Source organism: Tachyglossus aculeatus, chromosome 15 (genome assembly GCF_015852505.1).
Source record: "Tachyglossus aculeatus isolate mTacAcu1 chromosome 15, mTacAcu1.pri, whole genome shotgun sequence".
Lineage (NCBI taxonomy): Eukaryota > Metazoa > Chordata > Mammalia > Monotremata > Tachyglossidae > Tachyglossus > Tachyglossus aculeatus.
Genome location: NC_052080.1, coordinates 11,835,991 through 11,863,405, shown reverse-complemented (window position 1 = coordinate 11,863,405; position 27,415 = coordinate 11,835,991). Strand labels below are relative to the sequence as shown.

The following is a 27,415-nucleotide window of genomic DNA, read 5'->3' as shown; positions in this document are numbered from 1 at the left end:
AAGAATGCTATTTATGGGGACACATTTCCCTTGATAAACAATATTCTTCCAATCATTTTATGTAATTTGCTTGTTGCCTTGCCAAGTTTTATTTCTCGACCTTTCTTCCAGAACGGCACAATTTGAACGAGCCAATCAATTAACACTAAAAGGACAAATGAAAGACTAAACATCCCCCAAGGAAGATTTAACTCTCCAAATAACTGAGCAGAAAATGTAGCAGGAAAAATGAAGGGTTTTATCTAGAAGACCAAATTACAGATAAGTCAATGCTAAAATGATTAGAACCCCTCTGTCTCTGAAAACCTCGAACTAAAACCTCACACCAAATTCCTCCTTCAGTTCCTTCTATTTTGATTTCTCATAATCTTTGGTTAAATGTTGTCTTCCTTTGAAAACTATCACTATGAGGCACTGCAGTGATTTTTTTCGATAACTCAGTATCCCCACACCCAGCGGCCTGGACATTCAGATTAAGTCATGTAGTGAAGAAAATACCACTCACATGTGTCTTCAAGTCAAGGAAATTAAAGTGATCTGTTTAAGGTCCATGATAATAAGGTGGGAAAATGGGGGGTTCGTTAGGGCGGGCCTCTTGGAGAAGATGTGATTTTAGTAGGGCTTTGAAGGTTTTGGTGGGGGGATGATGGTTTGCCAGATATGAAGGGAAAGAAAGGATGTGGACACGGGGTCACCAGTGAGAAAAACAAGATCGAAGTAGAGTGAAATAGGTTGGCATTAGAAGAATGAAGGGTGTGGGTTAGGTTGTAGAAGGACAGTAGCAAGATAATAATAATAATAATAATAATAATGGCATTTATTAAGTGCTTACTATGTGCAGAGCACTGTTCTAAGCGCTGGGGAATTTACAAGGTGATCAGGTTGCCCCACGTGGGGCTCACAGTCTTCATCCCCATTTTACAGATGAGGGAACTGAGGCCCGGAGAAGTTAAGTGACTTGCCCAAAGTCACACAGTTGACAAGTGGTGGAGCCGGGATTTGAACCCATGACCTCTGACTCCAAAGCCCGTGCTTTTTCCACTGAGCCACGCTGCTTCTCTAAGGTCTGGGGAAAGCTGATAAGAGTGCCTTAAAGCCAATAGTAAAGAGTTTCTGGTTGATGCGGAGGTGGACAGGCAAGCATTGGAGGTTTTTGAGGAGTGGGGAGATGGGGACAAAATGCATCTGTAGAAAAACGATCCAGGGAATCCATCGATAAGTCAGTGATATTTACCGAGAGCACTGTGCTAAGCATTTGGGAGCATGCAGAGCACTGTACTAAGCATTTGGGAGCGTTCAATACTACAGAGTTGGTAAACACGATCCCTGCCCACAAGGAGCTAGCAGCCTAGAAAGGGAGGCAGGTATTAAATAATAATAATAATTTTGGCATTTGTTAAGCACTTACTATGTGCAAAGCACTGTTCTAAGTGCTGGGGAGGATACAAGGTGATCAGGTTGTCCCATGGGGGGCTCGCAATCTTAATCCCCACTTTACAGATGAGGTAACTGAGGTACAGAGAAGTTAAATGACTTGCCCAAAGTCCCACAGCTGACAAGCGGCAGAGTCTGGATTTGAACCCATGACCTCTGACTCCCAAGCCCGGGCTCTTCCCACCGAGCCAGGCTGCTTCTCTAGTAAGTTAAATCAATCAATCGTATTTATTGAGCGCTTACTATGTGCAGAGCACTGTACTAAGCACTTGGGAAGTACAAATTGGCAACATATAGAGACAGTCCCTACCCAACAGTGGGCTCACAGTCTAAAAGTCTTCTAAGAGCTTAGTACAGAGCTCTGCAGACAGTAAGTGTTCAATAAATGCGACTGATTGACTGATTGTCAGAGTATAAGGACATGTACATAATTGCTGTGAGAATTGGGGGTGTGGTGAATAACAAAGTGTTAAAGGGATACAGAACCAAGTGCATAGGAAACACAAAGGGTCATGGGTTCAAATCCCAGCTCCGCCACTTGTCAGCTGTGTGACTCTGGGCAAGTCACTTCACTTCTCTGTGCCTCAGTTACCTCATCTGTAAAATGGGGATGAAGACTGTGAGCCCCACATGGGACAACATGATCACCTTATATCCTCCCCAGCTCTTAGAACAGTGCTTTGCACATAGTAAGTGCTTAACAAATGCCAGCATTACTAATTACAAAGAGGAAGGGTGAATAAGATGGGGAAGTGAAGGGTTGGTTTTTTGGTTTTGTTTTGTTTTTATAGTATTTGTTTGGTATTTGTTGAGAGCTTACTATTTGTCAGGCACTGTACTAAGCGCTGTGGTAGATACAAGCTAATCAGGTTGGGCACTTCCTGTCCCACATGGGACTCAGAGTCTTAACCCCCATTTTACAGATGAGGGAACTGAGGCACAGAAAAGTGAAGTACCCCCTCTTAATATCGATGAGCCACAAGATTACTATGAATGGAGAATGACCTTTTTTAGCACAGGCTGAAATATAGGAAATGTCGAGGAGAATCTAAGTAATGGGTGGAGGAGGAGAATGAAACAATAAAAGTTGATTCTATTCTCCAATTTCATCTTAGCCTATTTTACAAATGAAGTGTTCCATGCTGTCTTCGTTACACTCAACCTGGTCTAACCACTGGAAAATCGGAAAATCCCATTAAGTTACTGGATTTCAGAACAAGTATGGCAATAGTGCAACACAATGACTGATACTGTGAGCACCACTAATGGAGAGTGTGCTGGGAATTGATTAAATGATGGATGGGCCTTGAAGCATTTGGCTAAAGCTGCTTAATCATCATCCACTTCTCCCACTGCTCCGCTAGTTCATTTTAAATTCCACGGTAACAACACCTTCCAATTTGTTGAGTCCTTCTACCACTTTATAGTTACTCTAAAAACAGAAAACAGGAACGCTTACCACCGGAAGCCAATGGAAAACAAACAACAATCGGGGTTTCTCTAATTGGAAATCTTAATTTTGATCAATAAACCTGTGCCTGAACTTTCTTCGTTGAATAGCAAGGTTCAGATTCAATTCAATAAGGTAGAGGAAAACCTCATAAACAGTATCTTAAATGTCTTAAGATGAGATCTCCTTAGACTACTTGCTCTTAGTGGCCCTCATAGTATTTATTAAGTGCTTCCTATGTGCAGAGCGCTGTACTAAGCGCTGGGAGAGAATACACAGGCAGGAATTAGAGACGGCCTCTCTTAATTACTATGATCCTTGAGCCTATGTCACGAGACAACCTAATACCATATCACACGAGGCCCTTAGGAATATGTTTATTTTGTTAATATGCTTGGTTTTGTTCTGTCTCCCCCTTCTAGACTGTGAGCCCACTGTTGGGTAGGGACTGTCTCTATATGTTGCCAACTTGTACTTCCCAAGCGCTTAGTACAGTGCTCTGCACACAGTAATCACTCAATAAATACGATTGATTGATTGATTGATTGATAGGAAGAGAAGTCAAAATCAAATGAACCGATAGTATTTACTGAGTGCTTATTCTGTGCAGAGCACTGTTACTCAGAGCTTAGTAGAGTACAATAAAGTCGTCTCCAACCCTGTCCTCAAAGAGTTTATATTCATTCCTTCGTTCAATCGTATTTATTGAGCACTTACTGTGTGCAGAGCACTGTACTAAGTGCTTGGGAAGTCCAAGTTGGCAACATATAGAGACGGTCCCTACCCAACAGCGGGCTCACAGTCTAGAAGGGGGAAACAGACAACAAAACCTGGGGACAGGTGTCAAGTCATCAGAATAAATAGAAGTAAAGCTAAATGCACATCATTAACAAAATAAATAGAATAGTAAATATGTACAAGTAAAATAAATAGAGTAATAAATCTGTACAAACATATGTACAGGTGCTGTGGGGAGGGGAAGGAGGTAGGGCGGGGGGGATGGGGAGGAGAGGAAAGAGGGGGCTCAGTCTGGGAAGGCCTCCTGGAGGAGGTGAGCTCTCAGTAGGGCTTTGAAGGGAGGAAGAGAGCGAGCTTGGTGGATGTGGGGAGGGAGGGCATTCCGGGCCAGGAGGAAGACGTGGGCCAGGGGTCGACGGTGGGACAGGCGAGAATGAGGCACAGTGAGGAGGTTAGTGGCAGAGGAGCGGAGGGTGCGGGCTGGGCTGTGGAAGGAGAGAAGGGAGATGAGGTAGGAGGGGGCGAGGCGATGGACAGCCTTGAAGCCGAGGAGTTTTTGCCTGATGCATAGGTTGACTGGTAGCCACTGGAGATTTTTGAGGAGGGGAGTAACATGCCCAGAGCGTTTCTGCACAGGGATGATCGGGGCAGCAGCGGGGAGGTAGACACTGCATATGCCCGTTGATGGGATTTACAAAATGGGATTCCCCATTGCTTCCAAATGGAAGTTGTCAGGGAGATAAATCAACCGACCACATTCTGCGGAATTCCATTTTTGATCCTTTTTGAGTGAAAAGGAATGGAAATGCACCAGACTAAGCCCTGAAAAGTAGTCATGAGTTGTCCAAGTTTGTGTTACCTTCTTCCGACAGGTGCCCTTTAAATAACAACCCACTGAGCTGAACCACGCAAGTGTCAAAGAATGAGCAGTTGCTCATTTACTGCTGAAAGGGGGATGCCTGGGACTTATACTTCCCAACTTGTACTTCCCAAGTGCTTAGTACAGTGCTCTGCACACAGTAAGCGCTCAATAAATACGATTGATTGATTGATTATTACTCCTGCTTCTCCTATGATATAGGGCAGGGTGATTATACCAAACAGCTCTCATTCCACAGCAGCAACTCAAATGATTCAAGAAGCAGTGTGGCTTGATGGAAAGAGCTCAGGCCTGGGGGGTCAGAGGGCCTGGGTTCAAATCCTGGCTCTGCCAGAGGTTTGCTCAAGTAAATTATGCTCCCTGTGCCTCAGTTTCTTCATCTGTCAAATGGGGATTAAAATCTCCTCGCTCCCAGTTAGACGGTGAACTCCATGTGGGACAGAGACTGGGTCCAACCTGATTATCTGAAACCTATCTCAGTGCTTAGAACAGTGCTTTGGCACATAGTAAGTGCTTAACAAGTACCATTTTTATTATGATTATTATCATGGAGTATTAATTCAGCAAAAGCTGCATCTGCTTACAGTTTCAAAAGCAAGCCGAGCCTGAAGGGCTCATACATTCCCCAAAGCACAGCATGTCTATTTATGAATGCCCTCTGCTTAAAAAAGCTGTCAGATGTACTCAGTGCACAAAAAAGATTGGGAACCACCTACTACCCTCTTACTAATTTATTTAGCACTACCTTAGTGGTACAATAAGCGAGATATACGTCCACATCATGAAAAAGAAGATCTATTACACTGCTTCTAACAGGTAGCTGATTGGTCAATTTTTAAATTAGAAATACATATATATTTGCTATTGATAAAGGTGGTAAAGCTGCTGTTTCAGGGGGAGAGAGACACAGAGAGCGAGAGAGACACACAGAGAGAGAAGATCTGACAGGTCACTCAACCTTATAAAGTCCAATTTAAATAACCAAGCCACATTCATTTTTGACAGTGAATCCAGAAAGTGTTTCACATGTATCTATCCCCACGTTTAGAATAATGTTTGGCACATAGTAAGTGCTCACGTACCATTTTTTTTTTTTAAGAAAAGGACCACATGGTGCCCTTGAAAACTTCCCGATAATGTCTGTGTCCCCTGTAGACTGTAAGCTCATGTGGGCAGGGCTCATATCTACCACCTCTCCTGTACTGGGCTCGCCCAAGCACTTAGTACAGTGCTCTGTAAATAAATACCACTGATTGATCGATCGATCATTGTCCAGGTGATTATCCCAGCCAGGGGATTACCAGCTGCAGTTCGATTTGCTCTTAATACACACAAAGCCTGTTTTCTCATATAGGGAAAATGTTCATTCCTAACCAGGCCACTGGAATGAACTGATGGTGCTACACTCCAGAACTGAACATCAGGGGTTGGAGAACAAGGATTAGCAAATGCTTTTAAAAATAGAAAGTGCACTTACCACTGCATTAACGCTTAAAGACGAAGCACCAAAATTCCCTCCACTGGAAGCTGCTTGGTGTCATTTCAATTCCAGGACATGCTTTTTCCTATAAAAAAAAGAGGCATATTGCACCATTCAGTAAAACAAATGATACCGTCAAATCAAAATGAATGCTACGGTCCCTATAACTTTTTTTGGAGGCAGTAACCGGAGCTGGAAATTAACGACAAGAACTGATTCCCCCTTTGTCCTCCTGCAAGAAACATTCTAAGTCAAACTAGTGGAGAAAGGATAACTGCAAAGTCATCACTAAGTCTGGATTTGCTATTGAACCATTTTATGACTTGTTCCATGGGAGAATACAAATTAAATGGAATATACTTGAGGTTAGCAATTTGCTTCTGATCTGTATTTTTCTGGGCTCCCGTACAGATCTGCCTTTGAGACAGAAATCGATTTTTAGGTCGATTACAAGTGACATCTAGTTGAAAACTCAGATGCTCCCCAAATCTGCGAAATGCAGAAGCAATCCAATATATCCCAATCCCGTAAATGCCCAATATATTCTTGGGCATTTACGCAGGCCAGAATGGTGATATGGTGATAATACCATCATGACCCAAGGTTCATTCATTCACTCATTCAATCGTATTTATTGAGCGCTTACTGTATACAGAGCGCTGTATTAAGCGCTTGGAAAGTACAAGTTGGCAGCATATAGAGACGGTCCCTACCCTACAGTGGGCTCACAGTCTAGAAGGGGGAGACAGACAACAAAACAAAACATATTAACAAAATACAGAACATATTAACAAAATAATTATAAGCAAGCCATAAGAAACAGTGTCCCTTCTACTAGGATACACTGCAGAGTGAAGGGAAATTGGGGGTGATGATTAAGAGGCTTCTTTTATCTAGCGAATAGCATTAATAAGTCACAAGTCAGACCATTATGCCAGCTATCTCTAATAGGGGAGAAATATTTGGATATACAAATATGTGCACGTATGTAGGCCTGGGTCAATCAATCAATCAATCAATCGTATTTATTGAGCACTTAATGTGTGCAGAGCGCTGTACTAAGCGCTTGGGAAGTACAAGTTGGCAACATATAGAGACGGCCCCTACCCTACAGTGGGCTCACAGTCTAGAAGGGGGAGACCTTGTATCCTCCCCAGCGCTCAGAACAGTGCTTTGCACATAGTAAGCGCTTAACAAATGCTGTCATTATTATTATTATTATTTCTTCATGTTATATAGGGATTAAATACCCATTCTTCCTCCCCCCACCCCGCCACTTAGGCTGTGATCCCCATGTAGGACAAGGGCTGTGAAAGACCTGATTACCTTTTATCTACCCCACCGCTTAGTACAGTGCTTGGCACATAGTAGACACTTAAGAAATTCCACAATTATTATTATTATAATTGTTGATCCCTGGGGATTGTGCCTTAGAGAAGTGCTTAACACAACAATTGTTATTAATACTACAATTGTTGCTCCCTGGGGTGTCTGGCTTAGAGAAGTGCTTCACAAATAGCACGATTGTTATTAATACTGCAATTGTTGTTCCCTGGGGAGTGTGGTTTAGACAAGTGCTTAACAAACAGCGTGATTGCTATTAATACTACAATTGTTGTTCCCTGGGGAATGTGGTTTACAGAGGTGCTAAATACCTCAACTGTTATTAATACATGTTATTAATATATGTTGTCAACTTGTACTTCCCAAGCGCTTAGTACAGTGCTCTGCACACAGTAAGCGCTCAATATGATTGATTGATTGAACACTACAATGGTTGCTCCCTGGGATGTGTGGCTCACAGAAGTGATGATGATGATGATGCTAGACTGTGAGCCCATTGTTGGGTAGGGACCGTCTCTATATGTTGCTGCCTTGTACTTCCCAAGCGCTTAGTACAGTGCTCTGACACAGTAAGCGCTCAATAAATACAAGTGAGTGAATAAATGAATGGTATTTATTAAGCACTTGCTATGTGCCAAGCACTGTCCTAAGCGCTAAATACTTAACAAATAGAAGCAGCATGGCTCAGTGGAAAGAGCACGGGCTTTGGAGTCAGAGGTCATGGGTTCAAATCCCAACTCCGCCAACTGTCAGCTGTGTGACTTTGGGCAAGTCACCTCACTTCTCTGGGCCTCAGTTTCTTCATCTGTAAAATGGGGATTAAGACTGTGAGCCCCCCGTGGGACAACCTGATCACCTTGTAACCCCCTCAGCGCTTAGAACAGTGCTTTGCACACAGTGAGTGCTTAATAAATGCCATCATTCCTAGCTCCGCCAATTGTCAGCTGTGTGACTTTGGGCAAGTCGCAACTTCTCTGTGTCTCAGTTACCTCATCTGTAAAAAGGCATGAAGACTGTGAGCCCCTCGTGGGACAGCCCGATCACCTTTGTAACCTCCCCAGCGCTTACAAAAGTGCTTTGTACATAGTGAGTGCTTAATAAATGCCACCATTCCCGGCTCTGCCAATTGTCAGCTGTGTGGCTTTGGGCAAGTCACCTCACTTCTCTGTGCCTCAGTTACCTCATCTGGAAAATGGGGATGAAGACTGTGAGCCCCAAGTGGGACAACCTGATCACCTTTGTAACTTCCCCAGCGCTTAGAACGGTGCTTTGCACATAGCACTTAACAAATACTATCATTATTATTATTATTTTGATGTCTTTCTCCCCCTTCTAGACTGTGAGCTCATTTTGGGGTAGGGATGGTCTCTATCTGTTGCCGAATTGTACTTTCTAAGCGCTTAGTACAATGCTCTGTATATATGTTTGTCTGTAGTTATTACTCTATTTTATTTGTACATATTTATTCTATTTATTTTATTTTATTAATATGTTTTGTTTGGTTGTCTGTCTCCCCCTTCTAGACTGTGAGCCCGCTGTTGGGTAGGGACCGTCTCTATATGTTGCCAACTTGTACTTCCCAAGCGCTTAGTACACTGCTCTGCACACAGTAAGCGCTCAATAAATACGATTGAATGAATGAATGGTGAGTGCTTAATAAATGCCATCATTCCCGGCTCCGCCAATTGTCAGCTGTGTGACTTTGCGCAAGTCACTTCGCTTCTCTGTGCCTCAGTTACCTCACCTGGAACATGGGGATGAAGACTGGGAGCCCCCCGTGGGACAACCTGATCACCTTGTAACCTCCCCAGCGCTTAGAACAGTGCTTCGCACATAGTGAGTGCTTAATAAATGCCATCATTCCCAGCTCTATCAATTGTCAGCTGTGTGACTTTGGGCAAGTCACTTCACTTCTCTGTGCCTCAGTTCCCTCATCTGGAAAATGGGGATGAAGACTGTGAGCCCCCCATGGGAAAACCTGATCACCTTGTAATCTCCCCAGTGCTCAGAACAGTGCTTTGCACATAGTAAGAGCTTAATAAATGCCATTATTATTATCATTATTATTATCTCCTGTATGTCCGTCCCCCTCCTTCTCCTGAGGAAACCCCTTCCCGCAACCGCCCAACCTGCCTACTGAGACAAGGCCGCCTCCACGAGGGCGGTTTTATGGCGCCTTCATTTGCATACTCCCGCCCCCGGCCGGTTCGGCCAGCTCCCATTGGCCCTCCCGTAGAGGATCCCAGCAGCGACGGCCGTCATTGGCCGCCGCTCCTGTCAGTCGGAAACCGTGTCTTCTCATTGGCAGGGGAGCGGGCCGGGGGCGTCCCTCGTCCTCCAATGGCTCCCGCGGGCTGCTCTTAGCCCCGCCCCTTCCGGCCGGCTTGGCCGCACGAGGGCCTGAGGGGAGGAGGCGCGGCCTGCCCCCCCCCCCCATTCAGTCATTCAACCGTACTTATTGAGCGCTTATTATTCATTCATTCAGTCGTATTTATTGAGCGGAGCACTGTACTAAGCGCTTGGGAAGTCCAAGTTGGCAACATCTAGAGACGGTCCCTACCCAACAGCGGGCTCACAGTCTAGAAAGGGGAGACAGACAACAAAACAAAACATATTAAGATAAAATAAATAAAATAAATATGTACAAGTAAAATAAATAGAGTAATAAATATGTACAAACATATACATATTCATTCATTCAATCGTATTTATTGAGCAGAGCACTGTACTAAGCGCTTGGGAAGTCCAAGTTGGCAACCTATAGAGTCGGTCCCTACCCAACAGCGGGCTCACAGTCTAGGAGGGGGAGACAGACAACAAAATCAAAACATATTAACAAGATAAAATAAATAAAATAAATATATACAAGTAAAATAGAGTAATAAATATGTACAAACATATACATATTCATTCATTCAATCGTATTTATTGAGCGCTTACAGTGTGCAGAGCACTGTTCTAAGCGCTTGGGAAGTCCAAGTCGGCAACATATAGAGATGGTCCCTACCCAACAGTGGGCTCACAGTCTAGAAGGGGGAGACAGAGAACAAAACAAAACATTAACAAAATATACTAAATAGAATAAATATGTACAAATAAAATAAATAAATATAGTAATAACTACGTACAAACATATATACATATATACAGAGCACTGTACTAAGCGCTTAGAAAGTACAATTCGGCAACAGATAGAGACCATCCCTACCCCAAAATGAGCTCAGAGTCTAGAAGAGGGAGAAAGACCTCAAAATAATAATAATAATGATGGTATTTGTTAAGCACTTACTATGTGTCAAGCACTGCTCTAATCAATCAATCAATCAATTGTATTTATTGAGTGCTTACTGTGTGCAGAGCACTGTACTAAGCGCTTGGGAAGTACAAGTTGGCAACATATAGACACAGTCCCTACCCAACAGTGGGCTCAGAGTCCAGATACAAGATAATCAGGTTGTCCCATGTGGGGCGCACAGTCTTCATCCCCATTTTACAGATGACGGAACTGAGGCCCAGAGAAGTGAAGTGACTTGCCCAAAGTCACACAGCAGACAAGTGGCGGTGCAGGATTAGAACCCATGACCTCTGACTCCCGAGCCCGGGCTCTTTCCACTGAACCACGCTGTTTCTGTACTTAATTTGCTTCTGCCTCTTTTACCAATTTGGCGAAATTTAAGATAGTGGCATTTCAGAATTAATGGTTCAATCACTGCGCCTACAGTTGTTCCTCGGCTGGGAGAACAATGGCAAATTCACTCCCAAATCACTCCCAATTCCTGCCATTGTAGTTTCTTGGATGGGTTGTAGAAAGAGAGAAGGGAGGTGAGGTAGGAGGGGAAAGGTGATGGATGGCTTTGAAGATAGATATCTGATATATAGGTAGATTAACCGCTGAAGATTTTTGAGGAGAAGGATGACAGGCCCTGAAGGTTTCCGTAGAAAGATAATAATAATAATGGCATTTATTAAGCGTTTACTATGTGCAAAGCACTGTTCTAAGCACAGGGGAGGTTACAAGGTGATCAGGTTGTCCCTGGGGGGGGGCTCACAGTCTTAATCCTCATTTGACAGATGAGGGAACTGAGGCCCAGAGAAGTGAAGTGACTTGCCCAAAGTCACACAGCTGACAATTGGCGGAGCCGGAATTTGAACCCATGACCTCTGCCTCCAAAGCCCATGCTCTTTTCCACTGAGCCACGCTGCTTCCGGGTGAAAGATAATCCGGGTAGTGTCAATACCATCAATATAGATAAATAGAATGATAGATATATTCACATCACTAATAAAATAGAGTAATAAATAAGTACAAATATACACAAGTGCTGTGGGGAGGTAAAAGGAGGGAGGGAGCAGAGGGAGGGAGTAAGAGCACACTTACAATGTGTCAAGCACTGACCTAAGCGCTGGGGTGGATAGAGAAGCAGCATGGCTCAGTGGAAAGAGCCCGGGCTTTGGAGTCAGAGGTCATGGGTTCCAATCCCGGCTCTGCCAATTGTCAGCTGTGTGACTTTGGGCAAGTCACTTCACTTCTCTGAGCCTCAGTTCCCTCATCTGTAAAATGGGGATGAAGATTGTGAGCCCCCCATGGGACAACCTGATCACCTTGTAACCTCCCCAGCGCTTAGAATAGTGCTTTGTACATAGTAAGCGCTTAATAAATGTCATTATTATTATTATTATTATTATCATCAAATAGGAGGGAGAATTGGCATTTCATCCCCATTAGAGAAGCCGTGTGGCTCAGTGGAAAGAGCATGGGCTTTGGAATCAGAGGTCATGGGTTCGAATCCTGGCTCTGCCACTTGTCAGCTGTGTGATTTCATGCAAGTCACTTAACTAAGCAGCATGGCTCAGTGGAAAGAGCCTGGACTTGGGAGTCAAAGGTCATGGGTTCGAATCCCAGCTCTGCCACACGCCTGCTGTGTGACCTTGGGCAAGTCACTTCGCTTCTCTGAGCCTCAGTTACCTCATCTGTAAAATGGGGATCAAAAATGTGAGCCCCACGTGGGACAACCTGATCACTTTGTATCCCCCCCAGCGCTTAGAACAGTGCTTTGCAAATAGTAAGCGCTTAACAAATACCATTATTATAAGCGCTTAGTACAGTGCTCTGCGCACAGTAAGCGCTCAATAAATACGATTGATTGATTCTCAGGGCCTTAGTTCCTTCATCTGTACAATGGAGATTAAGCCTGTGAGTCCCCAGTGGGACAACCTGATCACCTTGTAAACTCCCCAGTGCTTAGAACAGTCCTTTGCACATAGTAAGCACTTAATAAATGCCATTATTATTATTTTACAGTGGAGGAAAGTGAGACACAGAGAAGGTCACACAGCAGGCACGTGGCCGAGCTGAAATTAGCCCTCTGGTCCTCTGATTCCCAGGCTTGTATGTGACACATAGTAGGTGCTTAAATACCATTAAAACACACACACAAAAAAACACCCACCCCAGTTTGGGAGAGATTGGATGTCTCCAAGGCCCGTGCTTGACACAAAAGAGGTACTAACACACCATTAAAACACAAATACACAGTTTGGGAGAGATTGGATGAGAAACATTTTTTTTTCCCTTTGTAAAATGCCAATACATCATGCTGAGCAAGCGGAAATGAAAATATTTAAGCAAGTGAAAATGTAAACACCATAGGGCTCTCACACCTAAATGTCTCTCTTCCTCTTTCTTCCTTTTATAAACTGACGCCTGAAACCATTAATTCCATTCAGCATTTAGTTCTAAGCTAATCATTAAAGACAGGTGCTTTGTGCTATAAATCAAACCTCAACCCACACAGGATGAAGGTGAAACAATCTTGAACTGGTCTAACTCCTTAATTCAATTGAAGCAAATAAAATGCATTTTCAAGAAATAAGAGCTGCATTTAGCATTTGACCCTGTCAGTCCAGCACAGGCAATCTTATTTCCTGAAAACATACTCTTTCTTTTTGAGATCTACCCTGGCTCACATGATAGCGAATATGCTGTTATGGATAGTAGGAAATCAGAGTAACGTCACAAAATGGAAACGTTTTTCAAGATTAGGAGGTGAGCAAGAAATCCTTCAGAAAAGCAGCATAGCTCAGTGGAAAGAGCCCGGGCTCTGGAGTCAGAGGTCATGGGTTCGAATCCCGGCTCCACCACAAGTCTGCTGTGTGACCTTGGGCAAGTCACTTAACTTCTCTGAGCCTCAGTTACCTCATCTGTTAAAATGGGGATTAAGACTGTGAGCCCCACGGGGGACAATTTGATCACACTGTATTCCCCCCCACCCCCCGGCGCTTAGAACAGTGCTTTGCACATAGTAAGTGCTTAACAAATGCCATCATTATTATTATTATTTAGTAAGAGGAGGTATATTGTGATTCCAAAGTGTAAGGATTGACACTTCATTTTACTGAGCTATGTAAACTGAATTAATCTTCCTGTAACCTTGATGGTTTTCCCTTCAAAAATATGACCTGGTTCCTTAAAACCGCATTTTGCAACCGCTGTAAGCTCTCGGAGATCATATACACTACTTTTACTGTTCTCTCCTAAGCACTTAGTACACTGCTTTGCCTACAGTAGGACCTCAATAAAATGCTATTTCAATCAATAGTATTTATTGAGCCCTGTGTGCAGAGCACTATACTAAGTTCTTGGGGGAGTACAATATAACAATGTAACAGACACATTCCCTGCCCATAACTGAGTATTTATACGAATATGAGATTCAAGGAATATCATATGGACTTAAAGGTGAATGCTGAAAGAGAAAAACAAAGACAAAAAAAAGTGAAACAGAGGTGGGGGGAGAGAGAGACAGAAAAGGGGGAAAACAAAGACAGAGATAAGGAGAAAGAAAGGGCAAGTCTGGGACAGAGAGTGAGATAATTTGAACTGGTTGCCTCTGAGACTAGAACTGTCATTTACTAGTTGTTTGGGGATTACGTTGGGATGGGAAGAACAATATAATAATCATAATAATAACGATGGCATTTATTAAGCGCTTACTATGTGCAAAGCACTGTTCTAAGCGTTGGGGAGGTTACAAGGTCACCAGGTTGTCCCACGGGGGGCTCACACAATTTTAATCCTGACTCCTGACTCCCCCTGGCAGGCTCCCATACTATTCAGGTACATATTTTTGATCTCCGTTGCTTCCCCTCCCTGCCATTCAGTTTAGTGTCTTCTCCCCCTCTAGATTGCAAGATCCATGGGAGCACGGATCATGTCCACTAGCGCTTATCATATTCATTCATTCATTCAATCGTATTTACTGAGTGCCTACTGTGTGCAGAGCACTGTACTAACCGCTTGGGAAGTACAAGTCCTACTTTCCCAACTCCTAAGTACAGAGCTCTGCATAGAGTAGGAGATCATTAAACATAATTGATTAAGTGAAGGAAAAGACAGAATCCCTACCTTCGAGGACCTTATAATCTAATTAGAGAGACAAGCAACCCTAAGCCACTTAGAAAATAGATGAAACAGTAGTCTGGATAGGGACCGTCTCTATATGTTGCCAACTTGTACTTCCCAAGCGCTTAGTACAGTGCTCTGCCCACAGTAAGCGCTCAATAAATACGATTGAATGAATGAACTTGTACTTCCCAAGACTTAGTACAGTGCTCTGCCCACAGTAAGCGCTCAATAAATACGATTGAATGAATGAATGAATGAACTTGTACTTCCCAAGCGCTTAGTACAGTGCTCTGCCCACAGTAAGTGCTCAATAAATACGATTGAATGAATGAATGAATGACCATGGGTAACGACTCCACTGTACTCCCCAAGAGTTTAGTACAGTGCTATGCACAGAGGAAGCACTCAATAAATACTACTACTGACTGGTTGATTGATTCTGACAACAGTGGCTCGCTACATTGGGAAAAGCTGGCAGGGTCTCTGCTTTTAGTGATTTATACAAGTCAGGGAAGGGGCTGAGGGTAAGAAGGGAAGGAGTAGATGGGATTGTGGGATAGTTGCTCTCCCAGCCTCCCCAAATCCTGTGCTTAGTAAAGTGCTCTGCACACTGTAAGCACTCAATAAATACAAGTGATTGGCTCAGTGGAAAAGAGCCCGGGCTTTGGAGTCAGAGGTCACGGGTTCAAATCCCGGCTCTGCCAATTGTCAGCTGTGTGACTTTGCGCAAGTCACTTAAATTCTCTCTTCTAGACTGTGAGCCCACTGTTGGGTAGGGACCGTTTCTATATGTTGCCAACTTGTACTTCCCAAGCGCTTAGTACAGTGCTCTGCACACAGTAAGCGCTCAATAAATACGATTGAATGAATGAATGGTGAACTGATTCGAACTCTGCTTCTCTGAATTCCCCACCCCATTTGAACCTGTTGCCTAATGCTCACGTTCCCTGAAAGGGAGATGGAGCCTTCATTTTAATTTAAAAAATGAGTGCTGATTGTACATTCTCTTTTTTTTTTAACATCACATTTTCTGGCATGAATGCCCGTGTGTGTGTGTGTGTGTGTGTGTGTGCGCGCGTGCTTTCATGGCACTCGTCTAAGATGCTTTATATTTTTGCAAGCATTTGCAATCATCTGATTTATTAAAAATGAATTATTCCATTTTCAGTTGTGAAATTCCACTAAAATGAAGAGTATTTATAGTCTAACTTGCACTGACTCACAATGAAGTGTATTGATGTTCAAGTAGGAGCATTTTATTATAATAATTAATCAAGTTAAAAAGTGGGCAGGTAAGGGGCTGAGGGTAAGAAGGGAAGGAATAGATGGGACTGTGGGATAGTTGCTCTCCCAGCCTCCCCAAATCCTGTGCTTAGTAAAGTGCTCTGCACACTGTAAGCACTCAATAAATACAAGTGATTCCAATCATCTAATTTATTAAAAATGAATTATTCCATTTTCAGTTGTGAAATTCCACTAAAATGAAGAGTATTTATAGTCTAACTTGCACTGACTCACAATGAAGTGTATTGATGTTAAAGTAGGAGCATTTTATTATAATAATTAATCCAGTTAAATAATGGGCAGTTAAGGGGCTGAGGGTAAGAAGGGAAGGAATAGATGGGACTGTGGGATAGTTGCTCTCCCAGCCTCCCCAAATCCTGTGCTTAGTAAAGTGCTCTGCACACTGTAAGCACTCAATAAATACAAGTGATTCCAATCATCTAATTTATTAAAAATGAATTATTCCATTTTCAGTTGTGAAATTCCACTAAAATGAAGAGTATTTATAGTCTAACTTGCACTGACTCACAATGAAGTGTATTGATGTTAAAGTAGGAGCATTTTATTATAATAATTAATCCAGTTAAATAATGGGCAGTTAAGGGGCTGAGGGTAAGAAGGGAAGGAATAGATGGGACTGTGGGATAGTTGCTCTCCCAGCCTCCCCAAATCCTGTGCTTAGTAAAGTGCTCTGCACACTGTAAGCACTCAATAAATACAAGTGATTGGTGAACTTATTTGAACTCTGCTTCTCTGAATTCCCCACCCCACCTGAACCTGTTGCTTAATGCTTACATTCCCTGAAAGGGAGATGGAGCCTTCATTTTAATTTAAAAAATGAGTGCTGATTGTACATTCTCATTTTTTTTTAACATATCACATTTTCTAGCATGAATGCCGGTGTGTTTGTTTGTGTGTGTGTGTGTGCTTTCATGGCACTCGTCTAAGATGCTTTATATTTCTGCAAGCATTTCCAATCATCTAATTTATTAAAAATGAATTATTCCATTTTCAGTTGTAAAATTCCACTAAAATGAAGAGTATTTATAGTCCAACTTGCACTGACTCACAATGAAGTGTATTGATGTTAAAGTAGGAGCATTTTATTATAATAATTAATCAAGTTAAAAAATGGGCAGTTCTCAAGTCACAGGCTTAATTACAATGATTTTAACCCTCCTTTCTGTCACAGAACTGCCATTACAGTCAAGAGGATTTTTAAAAATATGGGACAAACTCGGCCTGCTGTAAAGAAAGTCTCTAAATTCCAGCGAAAATAGAAACCACGTAAGGAGACTACGTTTAGGGGAAGACATGCCATTTTCTCATCTAAGGGCCTCAGAAGTACATTTGTTAAAACTTCTTCATAAAATCTAAACTGAGCAGCGTTGGGGGGAATATGTTGAGATCAATTGATTTGGTGTAGAAGAGGGAAAACGCACCTAAATTCAAATGGCATTCCTTCACAGGTACAGTGCTCTGCACACGGTAAGCGCTCAATAAATTTGAATGAATGAATGATCTGGGTTCTGATTGATCCTGGTTCTGCCGCATGCTTGTTGTGTGACCTTGGGCAAGTCCCTTAACTTCTATTTATTTTATTTTGTTAGTAGGTTTGGTTTTGTTCTCTGTCTGTCTCCCCCTTTTAGACTGTGAGCCCACTGTTGGGTAGGGACTGTCTCTATATGTTGCCAACTTGTACTTCCCAAGCGCTTAGTAGAGTGCTCTGCACACAGTAAGCGCTCAATAAATACGATTGATTGATTGATTGATTCCCAAGCACTTAGTACAGTGCTCTGCACACAGTAAGCGCTCAATAATCATTCATTCATTCATTCGTTCATTCATTCAATCGTATTTATTGAGCGCTTACTGTGTGCAGAGCACTCTACTAAGCACTTGGGAAGTACAAGTTGGCAACATATAGAGACAGTCCCTACCCAACAGTGGGCTCACAGTCTAAAAGGGGGAGACAGACAGCAAAACCAAACATACTAACAAAATAAAATAAATAGAAGTTAAGGGACTTGCCCAAGGTCACACAACAGGCATGCGTCAGAACCAGGATCAATCAGAACCCAGATCATTCATTCATTCAAATTTATTGAGCGCTTACTGTGTGCAGAGCACTGTACTAAGAGCTTGGAAAGTACAATTCAGCAACAAAGAGAGACAATCCCTGCCACGCCGGGTTTACAGTCTAGAAGGGGGGAGACAGACATCAAAACACATAAACAGGCATCATCATCATCAATCGCATTTATTGAGCGCTTACTGTGTGCAGAGCACTGTACTAAGCGCTTGGGAAGTACAAGTTGGCAACATATAGAGACAGTAATAAGTCCCCTGACTCGCCAAATCTTCCTATTAAGCCATGCTACTTCATTCATGCATTCATCCAATCGTACTTATTGAGCGCTTACTGAGTGCAGAGCACTATACTAAGCGCTTGGGAAGTACAAGTTGGCAATATATACAGACGGTCCCTAACCAACAACGGGCTCACTTCTAAACCTTTTGCCATTATGCTTACCGTTAAGAGACGTGTGTGTCTAATTATACGTGTAGAATAATGATAATAATAATTGTGGTATTTGTTAAGCACTTACTTTGTGCCAGACACGATACTAAGCACTGGGGCACACAAGGTAATTGGCTTGGATACAGCCCCGGTCCCCTATAAGGCTCAGAGCCTTAATCCCCATTTTTCAGATGAGGTAATGTGTGTGCATTATTATGAAGAACACAAATGGGCTGCACTGGGAGAATGAAAGCCGGTAGGAAGAAGAAAACGGCTGACAGACCCTCGAAGCCAATGGTCAGGGCATTTTCTTTTTCATTCAAGAGGGAATCATGAGAGATTTTTTAAGTGATGGGCTCCAACTGGCTTTCACAACTGCTTCCATTCATTCATTCATTCAATCGTATTTATTGAGCGCTTACCGTGCGCGGAGCACTGTACTAAGCACTTGGGAAGTCCAAGTCGGCAACGTCTAGAGACGGTCCCTACCCAACAACGGGCACACACACTCCAGTTTTTGCTTTCAATCAATCAATCAATTGTATTTATTGAGCGCTTACTGTGTGCATTCAGTTTCATTCATCCCAGGTGTCCAACAAGGTCCGGAAAAACTCCCATTCTGTCCCACAACACTCCTTTAAAGCCCGCTCACCTCTACCACCAGTGAGGGAGAAGCGGAAACCCACCCGGGCCGGGACGACACGGAGACCTTGGGAGCAGCGTGGCTCAGTGGACAAGAGCCCGGGCTTTGGAGTCAGAGGTCATGGGTTCTAATCCCTGCTCCGCCACATGTCTGCCGTGTGACCTTGGGCAAGTCACTTCACTTCTCTGAGCCTCAGTTCCCTCATCTGTAAAATGGGGATTAAGACTGTCAGCCCAACGTGGGACAACCTGATCTCCTTGTAACCTCCCCAGCGCTTAGAACAGTGCTTTGCACATAGTAAGTGCTTAATAAATGCCATTATTATTATTATTATTATTATTTACTCTTCCCTTGAGATTGGATCTCAGCTCCGCCACTTGTCAGATGTGTGACCTTGGGCAAGTCACTTCACTGCTCTGGGCCTCAGTTCCCTCATCTGTAAGATGGGGATGAAGACTGTGAGCCCCTCATGGGACAACCTGATTACCTTGTATCTACCCCTGCGCTTAGAACAGTGCTTTGCACATAGTAAGCGTTTAACAAATACTAACATTATTATTATTATTGCAAACCAAAGGGACAGAGGGCAGTGGGGGGGGGGGGGGGGGGGGGGGCACGACCTGCAGCTGAGTGCATCCAGAGATTGATCAGGTCCCCAAACTGTCACAGTTTGGCCTCCGGGAACATCCCTGAAGCAGCCCAGGAGAGTATATATGTATATATGCTTGTACATATTTATTACTCTATTTATTTATTTATTTATTTATTTTACTTGTACATATCTATTCTATTTATTTTATTTTGTTAGTATGTTTGGTTTTGTTGTCTGTCTCCCCCTTTTAGTCTGTGAGCCCACTGTTGGGTAGGGACTGTCTCTATATGTTGCCAACTTGTACTTCCCAAGCGCTTAGTACAGTGCTCTGCACACAGTAAGTGCTCAATAAATACAATTGATTGATTGATTGATTGAGAGCAGATTTGTATAAATGTATTTGATTGACTGTTCAGGAGAAGAAGCTTGGCTTAGCGGAAACAGCCCGGGCTTGGAAGTCAGAGATCGTGGGTTTGCCAGCTTGCCACTTGTCAGCTGTGTGACTTTAGGCAAGTCACTTCACTTCTCTGCGCCTCGGCAACTTCATCTGTAAAATGGGGATAAAGACTGTGAGCCCCACGGGGAAAAACTGGATTACAGCGTGGCTCATTGGAAAGAGCTCGGGCTTTGGAGTCAGAGGTCATGGGTTCAAATCCTGGCTCCGCCAATTGTCGGCTGTGTGACTTTGGGCCAGTCACTTACCTTCTCTGTGCCTCAGTTCCCTCATCTGGAAAATGGGAATTAAGACTGTGAGCCCCACGTGGGACAATCTGATTACCTTGTATCCCCCAAGTGCTTAGAACAGTGCTTTGCCATAGTAAGCGCTTAATAAATGCCATTATTGTTATTATTATTACCTTGTATCTACTCCAGTGCTTAGAACAGTGCTTGGCACATAGTAAGCACTTAACAAATGCCATTATTATTATTATTATTACCTTGCATCTACTTCAGTGCTTAGAACAGTGCTTGGCACAGTAAGTGCTTAACAAATGCCATTATTATTATTATTATTATTATTGTTATTATTATTATTATTACCTTGTATCTACTCCAGTGCTTAGACAAGTGCTTGGCACATAGTAAGCGCTTAACAAATGCCAACATCATTGTTGACTGGCAGGACCAGGAGCAGGCCAATATGGGGTGGGGCTGGGGCAAGAGAGGGGCGAGAAATTGTAGCTTAATTAACATCCACAGGATACATTAGAGCCAGGCCTATAAAAATGGATTGTTAAAAAGAACAGTAGATGTGAATCTCAAACAGAAACACCTAATCCACATCAAAGCAAATAAATTCTTCTGAAGGCACTGGTGTAAATATTGCAGTGCTTCCTCTGGGGTTAATGACACATTTTCCAAAGGCACCAGAGGTTACCACAACACCATTAACTTCAAAAGTCTTCTTTCCTATAAATTCAGCCCCAGAATATTAAAGCGTCCTATTTACTCCAGGATCGAGAGAAATTAAAATAACTCTAATTAATCAAAGTGACTTTTCTGGAGCAAGATAGAACAATATTTTTTTCAGTCAGCTTTAAGTTTAATTTGCCGAATGAAATACTTTTGGCAGTTTCATGGCTTAGGGATTAATAACTTCGGAACAAGTGACACACTACTCACCAGTTTATGCACATCTGTAAAACTGTAAATCAAACCCTGCACATCAAAAGTTCTGGTCCAATCTATCGCCCTTTCATTTGCAGAGAGATTTTCTTCCCTTTTAGACAAGCTGACTACTTTCTCTGTGCAGTTTTCTCTGAAAGATAAACTTGCCTATCGCCTTATCAGTGTTTTGTTCAGAGGCTATCACTTATATAAATCTACCCTGTCTTCCTAGCTATTAAAATGCATTGTAAACCATTCCCTTTATAACTCACTTCCATCCCCCCCCCACCAAGATTCTTCTTATGAAAGAACGGCTTTCAGCACAGTATATTTAGAAAGATAAGTCATTTCCAGCTGTATTCCTAGTACATAATATTGTTCACACTGTGCACTTATTATAAAAAGACTAAGAAAACTTCTTTTCTAATAGGCACTTCATTTTCCTATGCCAGAAACCCCTCGAAGCTGGATAAAAATATCACTTCCTATTAAAAAGAAACAGAAAAAGCAAAATTATCTCATTCTCTTTCATTTGCTCTCAAACAGACCCTACCCATTCTCAAAGTAGACTTTTGTTTTACTTGGATGATCCAAACTGGTGCCTTCGCCATCTGAATTTGCTGGACAGTTACCGATGGGATTGCCTGTCAATCGATCAGTCCACGGTATTTACTGAGCACTTAGTTCAGGGCACTGTTCTAAGCACTTGGGAGAGCACAATACAAAAGAGGTAGCAGACACATTCCCTGCCCACAATGAGCTTACAGTCTAGAGGAGGAGACAGACATCGATATAAATAACTTCGAAAATATAATAGGTACATATATAATAAATAGGTACATAAGTGGGGTTGAGGGTGGGGCAGATATCAAACATCCAAAAGTCACCGATCCCACAGATGACGCAGAGGGGAGAGGGCCCCGGGAAAATCGGGACAGGCCTCTTGGAGGAGACGGGACCTGTTGAAAAGGATGGATCCATCTCCGTCCAAACACAAAGAACCCATGGCACCAAAAACCTGGGCAAAGAAATCGATAACAGTGTCGGTCTTTTGTGAAGCATCATTCCTTTGGTTATTTCCTAATGGTATTTGTTAAGCACTCACTATCTGCTAGGCACTCTACTAAACGGTGAGGTAGATGGATATAAAGTTAATCAGGTTGGACACAGTCCATGCCCCACGTGGGGCTGACAGTTTTAATCCCCATTTTTTCAGATGCGGTAACCGAGGCAGAGAGAGGCCAAGGGACTTGCCCAGGGTCACACAGCAGACAAGTGGCAGAGCTGGAATTAGAATCCAGATCCTTTGACTCCCAGACTCGGGCTCTTTCCATTAGGCCACACCGCTTCTCTAGTCTCTGCCAGTCGTGCTTCTATTGGGGCAGTGGGTGTGATAAGCAAGAAGGTGGGCAGGAGTCTGGCACCAAGATTTTACGGCCAAAACTCATTTACCGTTAAAGTGACTGTGGATGGGTCAATGTTCTTTTTACTACCGCTTCACTAAGTGGCAGGCGGTTGCCAGGGTAGTTTATTAATGGAGAAACTATTGAATCCTTTGCTTTGCTTCGCCCCTATAAACATCAGTCAGTCTGTCAGTCAATCGTATTTATTGAGCACTCGCTGCGTGCACAGCACTGTACTAAGTGCTTGGGAAAATACAATACAACAATATAACAGACATATTCCCTGTCCACAACTAGCTTATACAGACTAGAGGGAGAGACAGACATCACTATAAATATAAAGCGTGACTGTAAATATATAAGTAAATAAGTATGACTTCGATGCCTGAAAATTCCCGCTTTGAGGTCAAGGCTCAGCAAATATTAACGATGGATTGCAATGCAATTATGAAAGCCAACCGGAATCCATTTTATATTCAAAATTTCAAGTTTACAGTTTTTTCTCTGTCTCTTTCACAAACAGCTCTGGCAAAGAAGAACTGAGTTTTGCAACATGGGTACAGGGCAATTAAGGGGTAAAAAAAAGACCTAAAAGCGAAGGAGTTGGGTTTCTTTAGGCTGTAGAAGAGAGGGTTGAAGAGAAATTAATGAACGCTTCATGTTAATAAAGCACTTGGTACAGTGCTCTGCACATAGCAAGCGCTCAATAAATACCACCGATAGATTGATTTGTGCATGGCCAGGTTCTGATGCCGTGTATGGAGGCTAGATATTCTTTCTATCGACTGAGATGAGGCTGTAAATCACTGTGGGCAGGGAATGTGTCTACCAGCTCTGTTACAGTGTACTCTCCCAAGCACTTAGTACAGTGCTCTGTACACAGTAAGCGTTGAATAAATACCACTGACTTAACTGCAGCGAGCTTAAGATGTAGCAAGGGGGGTTTGGGTGGCTAGCAGGAAGAAAACACTGCCCTAAAATAGTTCATTAGACTTGGGAGTGGCTGCTGAACTTGCCAACTATGGTTTTCATTCATTCATTTAATTGTATCTATTGAGCGCTTACTACGTGCCGAGCACTGTACTAAGCGCTTGGTTTTGCTTTCCTTGTCAGCTTATTTAAATAAGGTGCTATAACTTTCAAATGTTATTAGGTCTTACAGATGCCACAGTGGCATTAAATGAAATTCCATGCCCAGAAACATGGCGGTGTGTTTTTTTTTATCAGCAGAAGCACTCAATAAATATAACTGAATGAATGAATGGCCGGCACTCGAAAGAATTCAGTTCTACCAGATGTCAATTTCTCAAAAAAAAAATAGAACGTGAGACCTTTATAAGTCAGAAGTTACTGGCTAATAATGAAAATGAAAAGAAATCAGGAAGATATGGAAAAAAAGCTAAAATTAAAATGAATGATGTTTGATGAAAATGAATCTGTTTGTTGACACCTCCTAACCAAAGCAGCATGGCTCAGTGGAAAGATGATGATGATGATGGTATTTGTTAAGCGCTTACTATGTGCAAGGCACTGTTGTAAGCTCTGGGGTAGATACAGGGTAATCAGGTTGTCCCACATGGGGCTCACAGCTTTAATCCCCATTTTACAGATGATGATGATGATGGTATTTGTTAAGTGCTTACTATGTGCAAAGCACTGTTCTAAACACTGGGAAAGAGCCCGGACTTGGAAGTCAGAGGTCGGGCGTTCGAATCCCTGCTCTGCCACTTGTCAGCTGAGTGACCTTGGGTAAGTCACTTAATTCTCTGACCCTCAGTTCCCTCATCTGTAAAATGGGGATGAAGACTGTGAGCCCCACGTGGGACAACCTGATCACCTTGTATCCCCCCGAGTGCTTAGAACAGTGCTTCTCACATAGTAAGCACTTAAAACCCCATTATTATCATGATTATTATTATTATTAAAGAGATTGGATGGGTTACACCGACCTGTTTCCTTTGGCCAAAATCCATAACAATTATTATAATGAGGTTAACAGTCATTTAACCCTGATGAAATAAAATAAGATTAATTTCAATGTGTTTACTTTACTGGAAGCGTGATAAATGCCAGTTAAGCTCTGGTTTGCATTTTTTCTTTATTTTCTGAGTTTAAATCGGCCACCAAATTGGCACAGGCCAAAACCCAGACCTTGAAATCAAGCATCTGGCAAAAGAAACACAATGCTTTGGGCTGGCTAGTCTTATATTTCCTAAGGGTACTGATTTCTCCTCAACAGATGCAGCCTTGCTAAGGGCCCCACTAAGAGCTAACTAAATATTGCACACTGGTAAATATTTTTGTTAGCTGATGGATTTTGATCTTTCGGGAGAGTGGCTTTAAATTAAAAACAATATAACAGAGCAAAAGGATGATTTATACCCAGAGATCGTTCACTATTAACATAGATATTGAGCCTCATTTTCCCCCAGTCCTCAAGTATTTATGTGAATTCCCTGTCTTCCCCAATAGACGGAAAGCTCTTTTGCATGCTACCAAACACTTAATGCAGGACTGTTAGCCCACTGTTGGGTAGGGACTGGCTCTATATGTTGCCAACTTGTACTTCCCAAGCGCTTAGTACAGTGCTCTGCACACAGTAAGCGCTCAATAAATATGATTGATTGATTGATTGATTGCTGATCGAGTGGACAGGGAGCCCTCGACAAAAGACGAAGGAGATCACTGGCTCTGAAGGGAAAGAAGTGGGGTGGAGAGAGGATCACCCTACACCTGTTCTCTGGGCTGTAAACTCATTGTGGGCAGGGACTGTAATAATGACAATAATAATAATTGTGGAATTTGCTTACTATGTGCCAGGCACTGTACTGAGAGCTGAGGTAGATAATAATAATAATAATGATGGCATTTGTTAAGCGCTTACTATGTGCAAAGCACTGTTCTAAGAGCTGGGGGGGATACAAGGTGATCAGGTTGTTCCACATGGGGCTCACAATGTTAATCCCCATTTTACGGATGAGGTAACTGAGGCTCAGAGAAGTGAAGTGACTTACCCAACACATAGCAGACATGTGGCAGAGCCAGGATTCGAACCCATGATCTCTGACTCCCAAGCCCGGGCTCTTTCCACTGAGCCATGCTGCTTGGACACAGTCCCTGTCATCATCATCATCATCATCAATCGTATTTATTGAGCGCTTACTATGTGCAGAGCACTGTACTAAGCGCTTGGGAAGTACAAATTGGCAACATATAGAGACAGTCCCTACCCAACAGTGGGCTCACAGTCTAAAACGGGGAGACAGAGAACAAAACCAAACATACTAACAAAATAAAATAAATATCCCACCTGGGGCTCCCATCAATTCGCATTTTACACTTGAGGTAACTGATGATGATGATGATGGTATTTGTTAAGTGCTTAACTATGTGCGAAGCACTGTTCTAAGCGCTGGGGGGGGACACAAGGTAATCAGTTTGTCCCACATAGGGCTCACAGTCTTAATCCCCATTTTACAGATGAGGTAACTGAGGCACAGAGAAGTTAAGTGATTTGCCCAAGGTCACACAGCAGACAAGTGGCAGAGCCGGGATTAGAATCCAAGTCCTTCTGATTCCCAGGCCTGTACTCTATCTAGTAGGCCACACTACTATTGTTCATTCATTCATTCATTCATTCATTCATTCAATCATATTTATTGAGCATTACTGTGTGCAGAGCACTGTACTAAGCTCTTGGGAAGTACAAGTTGGCAACATATAGAGACGGTCCCTACCAAACAGTGGGCTCACAGTCTAGAGGGGGGAGACAGAGAACAAAACAAAACATATTAACAGAATAAAAGTAGTAGAATAAATATGTACAAGTAAAATAAATTAATAAATAGAATAATAAATCTGTACAAACATATATACATATATACAGGTGCTGTGGGGAAGGGAAGGAGGTAAGGCGGGGGGATGGAGAGGGGGAGGAGGGGGAGAGGAAGGAGGGGGCTCAGTCTGGGAAGGCCTCCTGGAGGAGGTGAGCTCTCAGTAGGGCCTTGAAGGGAGGAAGAAGATTTCCCCAATTCTTTGACTACAGTGACAATACGGTCCATTTTTTTTTCATATTTGTTAATGAATAATTCACTTGAGATATACAGGTAACAGAAAAACCAAGTATTTCAGCCACCTAGATATACTATTACTACTGCCACTCATAAAATGATAATAATGATAGCACTAATAATGACATTTCCTAAGTGCCTTCTGTGTAGCAAGCACTGGACTAAGCATCATCATCATCATCATCAATCGTATTTATTGAGCACTTACTATGTGCAGAGCACTGTACTAAGCGCTTGGGAAGTACAAATTGGCAACATATAGAGACAGTCGCTACTCAACAGTGGGCTCACAGTCTAAAAGGGGGAGACAGAGAACAAAACCAAACATACTAACAAAATAAAATAAATACAATAAAGCACTGGGGTAGGTACAATATTATCAGGCTGGACAGAGTTCTTGTCCCACAGGAGGCTCTAAATCGATTTTTTTTGTTCTATTTTACTCTCCCAAGCGCTTATTACAGTGCTCTGCTTTGCACACAGTAAGTGCCCAGTAAATACTAATGACTGACTGTTGTTTCTCGCTTTCTCATGGTCCCAAATTCAACATGATGCCACAGCGG

At 42.7% G+C, this 27,415-nt stretch overlaps 1 protein-coding gene across 2 annotated transcripts in view; it reads right to left on the bottom strand.

Annotated features, from left to right (window-relative positions):
- Positions 1-27,415, bottom strand: part of NLGN4X (neuroligin 4 X-linked) — a 181,248-nt gene that overhangs the window by 141,687 nt on the left and 12,146 nt on the right. For both annotated transcript variants that reach the window (XM_038757161.1, XM_038757163.1), the window contains exon 2: positions 5,980-6,067. The gene's annotated coding sequence lies outside the window, so the exon portion shown is untranslated. The remainder of the gene's footprint in view (positions 1-5,979; positions 6,068-27,415) is intronic.